Consider the following 15,311-nt stretch of genomic DNA (forward strand, 5'->3'; position numbering starts at 1 on the left):
TTTTGGCAGGATAGGTTTTCTGCTATACTGTGACTAATATTACTCCAGAGTTGATAACTAACAACATGATAATGAGTTCTTTCATCTCTATTTTAATCAGCAATTAATGAAAACATCCAGGCCCAGTTAAGGATTTCACAGAGTAAATATTGTGATCTCACTTTGCTGGAGCTGATAGTGGAAAAAGTATAGGAGATGGTATAATCGCTTTGCAGAAAACAAACCTGGATTTAAAGGTCTGCTTACTTTGATGAGTCAGCACATCTCAGGCTTTGCTTCCACTTTTGTAAAAACAAGGCAGCCTCGCAGTGTGAAGAAGCTTTTCTTCTCACAGTGAACTGGAGTTGCCCTCCTCTGCTCAGAAAAGTTGTTGCTAATGTTTTGAAAACCATTATAGCTGATCGCTAAACGCAGCCCTTAGCAAAAATTGCATCATATGCATTTAAAGTGAAGGACATTTTTAAAACAAAGATCAAGATGTACTCTGAACTCCGCACATCCCAGTTACTTCACTATACTGACACGCTCTTTGCTGCCGTTAGGATTCGCACTTACTGGAGCTGAACGGTGGAAATTCCAGGTGAAGGGAATTTCTACACCCAAGCAATGAGCTGAGCACTTAGCTGGGCAAAACCTACGAGTCAGGAGTTGTTTTATCCCATTTTGCTTGTCTTCAGCAGGGCTTCTAAACCTTGGAGCTATAAAGAGGACTGGAGAGGTGGGAGATGGCAGAACTTTGGGCACCAGGAGCCTTCAGAATAGCAGAGGAGGCAAAAGCTGGGCTCCAGGTGTAGGGGGGTGCATGCCTGAGATACCAGCACTCTGAAAGGCTGAGGCAGGAGGATGACAAATTTGATACCACACTGGGCAACTTAGTGACTTAGTGAGACTCTGTCTCAAAACAGAAAAAAAAACAAAAACCCAGAAAAAATAAATCATAAAAAATAAAAAGGGCTGGAGATATAGCTCAGTGTGAAGGCCAGGGCCAGTCCTCAGCGCAGACATGCATGCGTGTGCACATGTGCATGTGCACACACACACACAGCTGCTGGTGTGCAGGCTTCTTGCCCCAGTCACCTTCCCTGCTCTGGGATGCTGTGGGATTATCCTGGGAATCTGGAGGCACTCCCAAGTTTCCTTTCCGTGTTTACATCATTTAGCAGAGAAGGGTTGTTAATGACTAATCTGTGTCCACAGGGCTTGGAGCCAAGGGAGAGATGCTTCAGCTAGGGCCAGGAGGCCTCCTCGGACCATCCTCGGCAGCGCTGTAGAGCTCCCTCCTTCTCCTTCCCTCCTCCTCCTTCCTTCCTCCTCCTCCTCTTCCTCCTCCTCTACTCCTCCTCCACTGTCCCTCAGCTCACTCCAAGAAAAAATTAAATTCTGAGCATTTGCAGTGAAGTCACTGGGATGGGAAGACCAAGACAGGGCTCTGAGTCCCGGGCCATTCAGCTCTGACCCACAGCGATCCAAGTAAGTGCCTCATGCTTGGGAACGTGGCGTGGTGCTCGAGGCGACAGAAAAAATAACCATGTACAGTTTTCTCTTTGACATCTGTCACTTTTATCAAGGAATGGATTCTAAGTAAGTGGAGTTTGTAGTGCAATTCTGACTATTAGGAAGAAAGAGAGAGAGACAAGCAGGGAGATGCAGAGAGAGAGAGAGAGAGAGAGAGAGAGAGAGAGAGAGAGAGAGAGAGAGAGAGAGAGACAAAGAGAAAAAGAGACAGCAAGATACAGAGAGAGAGAGAGAGAGAGAGAGAGAGAGAGAGAGAGAGAGAGAAACAGAGACACACAGAGACAGAGATGGAATCAAGCAGGCAAATCTAAAAAGCAAAGGGAAGCAGGAGTCAGGAGGTCAACCTATCAATGATTTAGGAATAATATTTTCATGCCATGGTCACTCAAAGAGAATCACTGGAGACTGGAAACTTCAGGAATGTCTCTTCTCTGATTCCTTAGGCAATCTGACAATTTATGTTGCATGTTATTTCCTTGTGATTTGTCTTATGTTAACACGAGTTTGGTAATATTGTGACTAGCAGATGAATAGGGACATAGTTACGGGACGTTGAAGTTGCACTTAATTGACATAAAACTTTTCCCAGGAAAAAGCTGGGTTTCAAGAGCTTTCTCTGCCAATTTCAGTCCTAAATGTTTTTATTGTGCTCCACTGTTAGCACTCATGTTAGGCAGAACTACCAAACAAGATGCCAAAATGCAAGGGAGAACTTTGTCATTAAAATTGTCCAAGAGCTGAGTCTACAGCATCAGTAAGGCAGCGCTGGAGCCTGGACCCGTTCTCTTAATTGGACTTAGAAAGAAGACACGAGGGGGGACAGCAAATGCCACACCTTGGTTCTTGCGTGTGAGCAACTTAGCTGCGAGTTTTGCAGGAACCTGATGCTGTTTCTGGTGCTGCCTTGAACCCTTCAGGAGTGCTGAGGGTGGGAAAAGACCCTTGAAATGATATTGATAAGTGAGGTGCTAGCATAGCTTTATGTCATAGATTGCAATGATGGTTCTGCAGCTGATTGTATGTCAGTCCTAACCTCAAAAAAGTGGTGTGTATGGGTGTGCTCATGTGTGCGTGCACACACTTGGGCCCTTAAAGAGGGAGGGTTAGAGAAGATACTTGGGAAGCCCTTGTTGTGTTTCAATATTATAAATTGAAGAGCACTTTGGTCTTTGAGTCATTTCCTCTCAACCTCCCAGTCCTCCAAGTTTTGGGACTGGGCCATGTGACCCCTGGACCTTTCTGTTTTGCTGAGAATGTCGCAATGTGATTAATGTAACACTTAGTTCACAGATAAAGTGACGGACAGGGACAAGCGCTCTTGTCCTGAGACCCTTCCTCTGCATTAGTGGCTCTGTGGGAAAATGGTCCTTGGAGATGGAAAGGGATGGGAGTGCCACCCTGGTCTGTCCACACCTCCAAGGCCAGGACAGGTTGTAATGGAACAGCCAGTGGTTGTGAGACCCTGAGCACTCTGTAGGGAAAAGGAGTGTGGGCGCATGCATGTGTGTGTGCCTGAGTGTGTGACGGAGGCAACTTTAATACAATTTCTACCAGCACATGCAGGCTTTACCTAAATTGTCCATGTCCTTACAACACCGTACGAAAGTTCTGCTGATGCTGATGCTCATGTTACTGATGAGGAAACTGAGGCTTGACAAGGATGAATAACCTGGCATAGGCAGGGAGCTGGGAAGGAGCAAGACCGGAACTGGCCTGGATGCCTGAGCATCTCTCTTACCCCCTTGATATTTTATTCCCTCTGATACTGTTGGAGGCTGGTAAGACTTGAACTCTGAAATGATGAGAGAGCAGGTGGACCCTCCGGCTGCCATTCCAGCTCATTGGGAGTGATTTATTGAAACCCAGAATGAATTTGAAGATTCCTAAAACCTCTGTAGGATATTTGCCAACCACACCACCAGCAGGAGAAGTGAAAGGTTGACAGCATTGTTTGTCTTAAGAGCTGATTGGATTCTTCCCTCAGCGCATCTTCACTGCAGACTTCAGTGAACCTGCAGCTATGGCGCTGTGACCATGGATGTCCTGGGGACTCAGAACCACTGACGGAGCTGCGGCTCAGGGCCTCCAGGATGGCGGAGAGCCCAAGGCCAAAGATGTGCAAAGGCTCGTGTTATTGTTGGGTGGAGCATAAAGGGCAGGAAGAAGGTCCAAGGAGAGATTTTGCTTTTCTTTTAAAGCCCACACCTTAAACCAAAAAGAGGCTGAATGAAAGAAACAACTTCCTTCCAGGGTGTTCTTTTTTAAAATTTAATTTTTTCCTATTTTTTAAATTAATTTTATTGAGAAACAAATAGCAATGAAACAGTTTCAAAACCGATTAGTAGGACAGTTTCAATAATTAGTACATTGCATATTGTTGTCTTCATAGTGGTTATTCATAGTATAAGATGTGGACATGATATCCTGTCCAAACACTATTAGTACAAATCTTTCTTCTCAGTGAATTAAGAGAAAGTAGCTGTATATCAATCCTAACTATTTTGTATATATTCTTGGGAGAGGGGGCTTTGTTTTCTAAGCACTAGTCTACCGCTGAGCTAACTCCCATCCTCCTCCTCCCAGCTATTTCTCTCTCCCTCTCTCCCTCCTTTCTTTCCTTGTTCTTTGTTGAGCTACTGGAGCTTTAACCCAGACCCTTGAGACAGAGCTGTATCTCGAGCCCTTTATATAAAATCGTCTAACTTTTGAGACATTTCCTAAGTCCTGAGTTCCCTAGGCTGGGCTTGGGGAACCTTCCACTTTCCTGCCTCTGGCCTCCCAGAGCGTTAAGATTGCAGCTGAGCACTCCAAGGTATTTCTTGTCCGCCCCTTATTTTCTACCAGTGGAGATACAGCTAAAAGACACTGCTCCTTGGGTGACCACAGTGGCCAGCTGCATGGCGAGCAAAAGTGACTGTCTGCCCCTCCCTCCTCCTGCACCTCGTCGGCACCCCTGGGTGCGCTAACCCCTGGCTCTCCACTGTGAGTCCCTTCCTCTGTCAGCTTTCTCCTTTCCAGTTTTACCATAAGATTGCCTGTTATTCTGTTATCCTTTTGTAAATTTGTGTCAGTGCAACATTAATATAATGTGTCAGCAAAGATTCTGCAAACAGATTGCAAAGTAAACTTGCAAGTATTGCACAGGAAAAAAATTAACATGGTATATTATTTGTTAGCCCCAAGAAATGTAACAGAGGTCCCATGATTAAAATTAATATACACAAATGTCAAATAAATTTTTGTTAATTTTCATCTTTTCAAGATGAAATCCTAATATAACTTTCAGATTTTACCCCCATGTGAAATAAATTAAGTTTACTTGCCTGATCCCAACAGGCCCGGCATAACTTTAGTCTCTTACACTTTAATTAATACCATTAATCCAGAGGCAGGAGAATCAGCCTGGATTTGCATTTCCAAGGCCTGCAGGTGTATTAACACGGGTGTCTGAAGATGTGGGAAATGATTTACGGGTCCATGGGGAGGTGACATGTGTCACTTGGATAAGCCCCAGAGGAAAACCCACTGTAGGGCAAAGAAGGTTCCTGAAGAGCAGAGAACAACCCCTGTCATTTCCACACAGCTGTGAGAGCTCAAGGCGTAGCTGCCAAGCAAGAACTGATCTCGTTGGGAAGGGAGTGGCATGACAAAGACACACACCCAAAGGGGGCGGGGGGACGGTCCTGCTCTCCTGGTATCCAGACTCGCCGTCCGAGGCTGTGGTGGGCATGGGGGTGAGGATCACCCTTGGAGGCCGTGGTGAAGTCTGTGCATCCTGACGGGGATTTTCAGGGCAGTGAAACTGTTCTGTATGAAGCGGCAATGGTGGGTACCTGCCACAATGCATTTGCCAAAGCCCATGGAGTATGTAACACCAAGGGGATCTTGATGGAAGCTGTGGTCTTCAGCCACTAATGACGTATTGATGTGGGTTTATTGATGTGGAAATGTGTGGCTCTGTGGGGACATTGATAGTAGGGTGGGGTCCATGTCTTTGTAGAGGTCACATGTATTCGTGAGCTTTCTGTTCAAGTTCTCTGTCAACCCAAACTGTTCCCTCTCCTCCAAAAAGTTTGTTATTTTTTCAAAATCTGCATTTTCTGTTTTTTTCCCCACTGTGAGGTTTATAATTTTCATTGAAGTACAGAAATACTGCATAAGTCTAAGAAGATATTTTTACTTTCAGTTTTTAGCATAAGTTTGTGTGTGTGCTGCTGAAGCTCGAACCCAGAGCCATGTATTGTGTGTCAGAGTGCACTGGGCCCTTCAGAGTGCTTTTTAAAAAATTTTGTGGCAGGCTGAGCCATCCTGGGGTGGGACTGGCATGGAATTTGTTGCTGGGGATCAAACTTCAGTCCCTGCACTCGCCTAAGCAGGCACTTTAGACCACTGAGCCATCTCGCTGCCCTCCCCCTTTTTAAAACAAAATATTTTATATTTATTAATTTTTGGTGCTGGGGATTGAACTGAAGACCTTGCACTTGCCAGGCAGGTACTCATATCACTGAGCTATTTCTCCAGCCTCCTAAAAGTGTTTTTAAAGGAACTCTCTTCCCTGGAGAACCCAAATATGCTGATTTACAGCATCTAAATGTCTAACTGACCGAATGAAGACGATAGATGGGGAGCTGCGAGACCGGAATGCACTTATAAGGTGTTACCTTTCCATGCGTAAGTCTGGAGCTCCCCTCACCTCGCTAGCCTCACTCCTCTCTCCTTCCTGCTCTCAATATGAGCGCTCCAGTTTTTCAGAGCTGTGCCCGATGTCTTATGCTGCCGACCAAGCACAGTGTGTTCGCCCATTCTGCTGGTGCTGGTCGCTTAGGTGGTTCTCACCTTTGTGCCTTCGAAGCAACACTGCAGCGAGCACCCTCACGCCTGTGGGTGAGGCTTCCTCCAGGAAAGACACCCGTGCGTCAGCACTGCGTTGGATGAGTGCTCTGAAGAGATGAAGCGCTATGCCTCCATTAACAGTGTATGAAAATGCGTCTTTCCCTCTCCTTTCTCCAACTTTGTTTTGTTTTGCCTTTTATCTGTTTAAGACAGGGTCCCACCATGCAGCTCAGGCTGGCCTTGAGCTCACTTTGTAGCCCAGGGCTGGCCTCAAACTCACAATGACCCTCCCACCTCAGCCTCCTGAGCGCTGGGATTACAGGGCTGTGCCATCATGCCTGGCTTTTTCTCCAACCTTTGATGTTATTTTTAAAAAATTGTTATTTTCATTAGTATATGGTGCAGTGCATAATGACTCTATTCATCGCGGGGAGAGAGTGTGCATGCCTCTTCATTTTTTTCACGTCCCCTTCCCCTCCTCTCCCTCTCCATTTCACCCATCTCTTCACCCTCTTCCCATGAACAAAAGATCTAGCTGTTTCCTGTTTCTATATTTTACTTCAATAAAAACCTTTTAATTTATTTTAATTTAAAACCTTTTTGATCCCAGGGTATTAGCCATGCTAAGCAATTGCCCTACCACTGCACTATGCCTCAAACCCTTTTGTGTTAAAAGGAGGTCTTTTTTTTTTTTTTTTTTAATGTATTTAGTACTGTTTACAGGGTCTCACTACGTAGATCCAACTCATAGTGATTCTCCTGCTTTCAGCCTCCCAAGCGCTAGGATTATAGGATCATGCCACCACGGCCAGTCTCAATTGCTGTTTTAGAGCGCCCCAGGGGCAGGACTGGCAAAGCATGCCAGGGATCGAACCTGGCTGCTGCTCTCTGCCTAAGCAGGTGCTCTAGTCCACTGAGCTATCTGGCCGGCCCTAAGAGGAGAAGGTCTTGTGAAGTCACGCAAGTTGATCTTAAACTTCTGGCGACTGGTCGCCATGCATTGCACACACGGATTAATAAAAATAAAGAACACATTCCAAACTGCTTCCTGTGGCCCGAGAGCTGGTGTTAGAGCCGCCTCCTCTCACACAAGACCCTTCTGGACCCTGCGGGGCTCGGGAACAGGCAGCCTTAGCACTTGCGCACCACTCTGCCTGACCCCCTTCCCCTGGTGACACTTACTCCTGTCCTTCACCTCTTGGGATATGTATCTGCTTCCCTGAGACCTCTTTTGCTTTTCCTACACCACTGTATCCCTTACCTCTTCTATTTTATTATGATCACCATCAGAAATTCTCGTGTTAGTTTGTGTGTTATCCACCTCCTCTGCTGGAAGCTGAGCTGTCTGCCTCACCCAAAACTTGGTCCTGCCCTCCTGCGTCCTCCTGTGGAGCCCTGGCTGACAGCGCTTCTCCTGCAGCGATCCCCGCACTGCTTTAACTGAGGCTTTCTTTTTCTTTTCTTTTTAATGTATCTAGTAGAGGGTCTACAGGGTCTGACTACACAGATCAGACCCGTAGTGGTTCTCCTATTTTCAGCCTCCCAAGTACTGGGATTACAGGCGCGCACCATCATGCCCAATCTCATTCACTGTCTCAGCACCATGGGGGGGTCAAACCCTGTAACTGAGGTTTTCTTGCCTGACTTTTCCTCTGTGTTTTCTGAAAGGCCGTGACAATTTTTGTCTTCACATGTCTGGCGCCTGACACAGAGTCAATAACGAGCATTGACTGAATGAACTGGAGTGGCTGAGTATTGACATTGAGACGCCCTTTAAGGGGTAAATATAGGCCTTCTAAGGAAACGTTCACTTTAGATATTGTTGGGTGATGGGGTGACTATGCCATATTGCTAAGTGATGGGGTGACTATGTTGTTTATTTGGGGGATTATACCAGTTCTAGTTGGTGACAAGAGACGCCAAACTTTACCGGCTTAAAATAACAAGGATTTATTATTTATTATAATTCTGAAGGTTGGTGAAATGCTCTTTCCTGGGATTCATTGTGCAAGTGATACCCACTGCGGGGGCAGCCAGCACCCTCGGTCCTATACTTGGGCTGGCTGAGTCTCTTTCCCCGCTGCGGTGTTTCGCGCCTGGGCTCCCCTTAGCATGGTGGTCTTGGGACGATGTTCTAGAAGGCAAAGGTAGAAGACGTAAGGCCGCCTGGGAGGCCCATCCTCGGAGCAGCGGGACTGTATGCATCAGGGCAACTCGCGGCAAGAGCTCGTTCAAAGGGTGGAGAAAAAGTCTTCACTTGCTTATGGAGGAATGGCAGGCGTGGTCTGGTGCGAGACGAGACGTTGCTTTCACGAATGCGATTTGCTTAACGACTGTGGGTGTTTGGGTGAGTTTTAGGCTGCATTAGATATCGAGAAACTTCACCCATAAGTTTTTGAAACAGACTTCTTTCTACTTTGGATATCTGAAAATTACTGTGTGACAATGCCCTGCTCAAGTAGCTGGAAAACAAAACCCTTTTTCTTTTCTTTCTTTCTTTCTTTCTTTCTTTCTTTCTTTCTTTCTTTCTTTTTTTCTTTCTTTCTTTCTTTCTTTCTTTTTTCTAGAATTCTTTTCTCTTTCCTCTCTTCCCTTCTTTTCTCTTTCTAAATTCAGGGTTTTCCCTGAACATGAAAATAAAATGTTTTTCAAAACTTCACTTTTTTCCTGACTTTTAAAAATGAACTATGTAGATATCCAATTAACTGTACTCATCGCCGTCAGCAACTGTGCTCCTGGGAGACAGGGTCATCAAGGTTGCGATCTTTGTGAATCAGCACTCGTAATCCATCTTTATCATCATCGGCCACTGAACGAGGATTAAAGCTTTTTAATTGGACAGTGTCTTTCCCAGGTCCTCATTTGCAAATGGCTTATTCTAAATTGGAGGTGTCCCTCCCACTGTGAACTTCCGGTGACACGCAGTATCTGCATAAGTAAATACTGATAACCAGGAAGTGGGAGTTCAAGCTACCAGTAACCATGTGTCTTATCATAATAAAAGCAAACAGCGCATGCCATTTTCAAAATTATTCCCGAGTCCTTAAATTAAGGCTTGGGCCACAGCATCACACAAATAGACAAGGAGTAAAATAAACATCTTTTTCTCTGCTTCCCTCAGTGCCCAAGGTTTCAGCTTTGTATCATCTGTCTTTTTCCTCTCCAGCCCCTTCTTCTGTGAGGCTAAATTTCTTCCTTTCTGCAGGGCCACGTGGTGAGCATACTGATCCCTAACTTTGTTTGCAGTCTGCTCAGTTTTTGTCTTCCTGCTTCCCTCCCCTCCGTCTTCTCCCTGTATTTTTTCTTTTCTTTTTTAAAATGTATTTAGTACAGGGTCTATGGGGTCTCATTGCACAGATCAGACTCAGTGATCTTCCTGTGTTCAGCCACTCAACTGCTGGGGTTACAGGCGTGCACCACCAGGCCCAATCTTCCACAGTTAGTTCTTCCAAAAGTCTTAGGGGAAGGGATTCTTTTCTCCTTAAAGCGTTAGGAAAAGAACAAAAGAAAGAAGGCAAGGGTTGGCCAAATAGCTCAGCAGATTAAAGCACCTTCAAGCAGGTGCAGGGGCCGGGGCATGCTGAGATGGCAACTGAGACTGGGCGTGGCAGCGCCTGTAATCCCAGCACTTGGGAGGCTGTAAACAGGCAGATTACTATGAGTCTGATCTAGCAGTGAAACCCTGAACAACCTGTAGACCCTTCCCTAAAATACAGAAAAAAAAAAAAAGGGAAAAAGATATATTTATGTATATAGGCAGGATAATTTGGTTAAATGTACTGCAAATGTCTGCTGGTCTTTTGAAAGGAGCAGTTAATGTTTAAATTTTTTTCTTGTTATTCTTCTTTATTTTCTTATAACTTATTTTTGTTGTTCTGTTTTTTTAAAAACCAATTTTGCATGTTCTTATCTGGTAAACTAAACAACCAATCTGAAGATAACATCATACAATACAGCAACCATTGTTGAATACTTATTACTTTGTTTAATAAAATTTTGCTTTGTTTCTAATGCTTTCTTTCTTTCTTTCTTTCTTTTCTTTTTCTTTTTTTTTTTTTACTATTCTTATTCTTTAAAAAAAATGGATGTGTGGGTAAGGGTAAGGCTGTATGAGAAAGTGAGAGAAGCCCCTTGTATAAATTTGCAGCTCAGGAGGTTTTTCATAATATAAAATCACATTAGGATTCATTCAATCTTTTTTATTTCAAATTATTTTCAACATGCATAAAGACAGTACTACAATCAACATCCTCGCATCTATCATCCAGGTTAAGAGGGAGGCTCTTATAGGTGTTGTTATAAAAAGACTCCAATCCATATTCTGCACCACTATTCTGAGGGTAGGGCTCATTATTTTTGTTCATGTCTTTTATTATTATTATTATTATTATTATTATTATTATTATACATTAGGAATTGAATCCAGGGTTTTCGCAATGATTTTTTTTTAAGACACTGTTATTAAGTCGCTAAGTTGCCCAGGATGGGCTTGAGCTTTCCATCTTCCTGCCTCAGCTATAGTGAGGCTGAGAATCACAAGTTTTTCATACAGGACTGAGTAAATATTGTAGGTTTGGTGGACCAGGCAGACTCTGCTGGGGGTGCTCACAAATCTGTGATTATAGCTTGAAAACAGCCAGAGACAACCAGGAAACAAAGGGCCATCTGGGCCCTGGCAAGCTGGAGCTGACCCCTGAACTGCAGTTTGCAGACCCGAGCCCTGGGGCGCCGATGGCCGGATGTGGCGCTGCTTTAAGTGTCTTGAAACACATAAATTGTATCAGCCTGTGTTGTTCTGTAACCTCATACTTTTGCCCAATGCATGATTTTTCATTCTATCTATATCAGTGAACACAATCTTAGTCTGTCTTATAGTCATTTACTTTAGTTCAGTGTATAGTCATTTTAATTGCTGTATTCAATCATGAATACAGTTACTCATTGTATCCATTTCTGTTGTGGAACAAGGTATGCTGTTTCTTACTTTTCACACTTAAAAGTAACTCTGAAGACATTTTGTACTTACCTTATCACATTGGGAAAGCCTTGAAAGCTTTACCTTTTGATTTTTTTTCAGCAGTCCTGTAACTTGGGTTTAAACTAAAAACAGTTTATTGGTCCATGAATGCAGTACATAATGATTTCATTTAATGTGGGAAAATGCACATGTATGGAATATCTCATTTAACGTGGGAAAATGTACATGTATGGACTATCTCAATTCTCCCCCCTTCCTTTCCACCTCCTTTTTATCCTTGGCATCAGATTTATATAGTTTATCTTATAAGTCCTTATAAAATTAATTACTATACATACAGATTAACAGCCAGACATTGTGAGCTCAAGATGCACCCCTTTTCCTACAAATAACTCAAGTCTTCCTTTCTTTCTGGCAGAGTAGTACTCCTTTGTGTGTAAATACTACATTTTCTTTATCTATTCATCTAATGATGAGCATGTGGTTGCTTCCAAGGTTTAGCTATTATGAGCTGTGCTGCCCTAAACATGGTATACGTACATCACGGTGATGTTGTTTCTTTTGGGAAAATACACAGAAGTGGAATAACTGGGTCAAATGGAATCCCAGCCTTTAATCTTTTGAGGAATCTCCATACTGATTTCATGTGGTTGTACCAGTTTACAATCCCACCAACAATGAAGAGAGGTTCCACCCCAACTCCACATTTGTTATGAGTCCATTTTTTTTTAATGTGTTTAGTATAAGGTCTCACTACACAGATCAGACTCACTGTGATCCTCCTGTTTTCAGCCTCCCAGTCACTGGGATTACAGGTGGCGCCACAACGCCCAGTCTCAATCACTGTCTCAGTGCACCCCAGTGGGGCGGGGGCAGCAGGCCCGCTGGGGATTGATCCTGATGATAGCCATTCTTTCTGAGGTGAGATGCAATCTCAGTGTTGTTCCAGTAGGCATTTCTTGAATGGCCAGCTATAGTGAGCTTTTTTTTTTTTTTTCCAAGCCAAACTGTATCCAGCTTTATTAAAGATACTTTTCATAAACAATCATGGTATTTCAGGCAAGACATGGGCACACAATCTTTAACAGTATACGACAACTTTCAAACTCCCTTCTTGGATGGACTACCAAAAATCAGAAAGCCACTATAAAATCCAATGAAGTCTGCATTTGAGGCTCTGAAGTACGGAAAGTTTAGAGTGAGGGTTGACATCTCACATTTAGCATGTTGTTTAACAACTTTTCACAAGCCGACCCTGACTTTCAGGAAATGAAAATGGCAGAATTATCAATCTGAAGATCCACAATCTAGAAAAAAGAAATCAGTTGTTCTTGTGGGACACCACCTCAACATTACTGGCAAGTCCAGATTGCCTGACACACTGGTGACATCACTTTTGGGAATTACATCCCAATAGGTCTCTGGGCTTAAGGGAGTTAAACCTATGCTGATGGCAGAGGAAAGGAGGACATAAAATGAGCTGGGAGCTGTCCCGTACCACAAGGCACTTATGCCAAGGTGGCCACATGTGTAACATCAGGGAATCCCTCCTCCTGGGAGCCAAGAGGAAGTCTCTCAAAACCAGCAGGGAAAGGCACCTTCCCCACATCAATCCAGCTTTGGAGACATTGTACTACTGACTTATGCTCCTTCCCCCAAAACAACAATGAAGTGTTCTGTGTGCTAACAACATTTTTTTGGCGGTCTAATTATTTTGAATTCTTTATATAGTCTAGATACTAATCCTTTGAGGAGTAGCAGGCAATTTTTTTGCTCTTCTGTGGGTTGTCTCTTTACAGAAGAGCTTGTCATTTCCTTTGATATGCAGAAGGTTTTTAATTCAATGTGATACCATTTGCTGATTCTTGGTATTATTTCTTGTGCAACCATGGTTATGTTCAGAAGGCCCTTGCAGACATCTATGACTTCAAGAGTTTTACCTATTTTATCTTCCAGTAGATTAAGTGTTTCTGTTTTAATCTTTAGATCTTTGATTTATTTTGATTTTAGCTTAGTGCATAGTGAGAGAGATGGATATAGATTCAGTCTTTGGCAGTGGATAGGCAGCTTTCCCAGCACCATTTTTAAAAGAAGCTATCTTTCCTCCAGTGAACGCAATTGGTCCTTTTGTTAAGGATAAAGTAGCTGAGTGAGCCTGGAATTGTTTCTTTTTTCTTTCTTTTTTTTTGTATTTATTTATTTATTTTTTCAAAATTTTATTGATAAACAGATAGCAATGAGACAGTTTCAAATCAAATCGGAAGTACAGATTCAACAAATAACAGAAGCAGGACATTTTTGGCAGCCTTGAGCTTTCTTTTTATTTTTAAAATTTTTTTGGTGGAACTGGGGATTGAACTCAGACCCTTTTGCTTGCCAGGGAAGCGCTTATTCCACTGAGCCATCTTCCCGGCCCCTGAAATTGTTTCTGTGTGCTCTGTTCTGTCCAGTTGATCCAAAGCTCTTTCTTCCCCCCAGCACCATGCTGTTTTTATCATTGTAGCTTTATGGTATAATTGAAGTTCAGGATTGTGATGCCCCCTTCTATGCTCTTGCCTAGAACTACTTTTGCTATTCTAGGTCTTTTCTGGTTGCATATGAATTTTACAATTGCTTTCCCTAGTTCTGTAAGCCATCCAATTTGTATTTTTATTGGGATCACATTAAACCTGTATAATAGCTTTGGAAGTATGGTCATTTTTGATTATATTGGCTCTGCCTCTCCAGGAACAGGAAGACATCTTTAGATTTAGAGGCCTCACTCAGCTGAGGCTTTGTGTGGCGGTAGGAGGAGGTGCTGGATGAGTAGGTCTAGGTCATGTGTGACACTCTGGGGGAGTCCAAACAGGACTCTCCTCCTAGTCGCCTCATGTCTCCTCCATGGTGCTTCTACCAGAACTCAGTGATTATTTCTGCAGACATAATACTGTTAGCTGTCAAAGGGGGATACAGAAGAAATGCAAGCTGGTTCCTGTCTCCTAGGAGCTTACTATCTGGCAGTATAAGAAAGATAAACACATGAAATCAAATCATTAATTACCATCCAAGGAGGAGGAAGGGAAATGATAGGGAAGAATCTACTTACCAATTGAGGGAGGATAAAAAATATGGTGAATGTTGAAATTAAAAATAAAAATAAAATCATAGTAAAAATACACTGCCATTTCAGTACAGTCAAAAGAACTCCTCTTCACTTAGAGCCCATTTATTCCATCATTTTTGCCACCTTCTGAAGTGGTTCTGGAGGTCCTCATTCACGTCTTTCACTGGCTGCCTTGAGGTCCTAAACCCATTAAAAACTTTTATGGCCACTTATGTCAAATAAAAACATGATGGTGTGTCTTCATCAAACCTTACTCACTGACACTGGCCCCTTGTTACTTCTGGCTCTTCTCAAGGTCAAAATGACTGTGAAAGGTCATTGAGACAGCCACTGCAGCCCAACTAAAGACAGCTGCGGAAGAGGCCTTCTTTTTTTTTTAATTTTTTTTTATTTATTAGAGAGAGAGAGAGAGAGAGAGAGAGAGAGAGAGAGAGAGAGAGAGAGTGGTGTGTGTGTGTGTGGCCAGCTCAGCCCACCAGGGGGCGGGGCTGGCTGGCATGTGGTGCTGGGGGATCGAACCGTGGTCCCTGATGCTTCGCTGAACTTGTTCTAAGTAGGTGCTTTAGACCACTGAGCCATCTCTCCAGCCCCCGGAAGAGGCCTTCTTAAGCTGCTTCAGGAAGTGGCAGGAACCGTGGATAAGTGAAATGGGGGATCACTTTGAGGGGAGTTTGCTGGCGCTGCGTCTTTCACTACACTAATTCAAAAAATGTAAACATTCACTTTCACGCTGTTTTTCAATCATACTTGGTACATGGAGAAATCCACAAGCTGACAATTTATAAGAACACATTTGGAGGGGCCGGGGAGATGGCTCAGTAGGATAAGCGCTTGACTGGCAAATGCAAGGATCTGAGTTCAATCCCCAGTTCCGCCAAAAAA

General features: G+C 43.5%; 1 protein-coding gene across 1 annotated transcript in view; it reads left to right on the top strand.

Moving 5' to 3' along the window:
* Positions 1–1,272: 1,272 nt before the first annotated feature.
* Nr1h4 (nuclear receptor subfamily 1 group H member 4) overlaps positions 1,273–15,311 on the top strand; it is an 86,144-nt gene continuing 72,105 nt past the window's right edge. Inside the window, exon 1 of the mRNA XM_004623832.2 lies at positions 1,273–1,470. The gene's annotated coding sequence lies outside the window, so the exon portion shown is untranslated. The remainder of the gene's footprint in view (positions 1,471–15,311) is intronic.

This window comes from Octodon degus, unplaced genomic scaffold (assembly GCF_000260255.1).
Source record: "Octodon degus isolate 3935 unplaced genomic scaffold, OctDeg1.0 scaffold00004, whole genome shotgun sequence".
NCBI classification, from domain to species: domain Eukaryota; kingdom Metazoa; phylum Chordata; class Mammalia; order Rodentia; family Octodontidae; genus Octodon; species Octodon degus.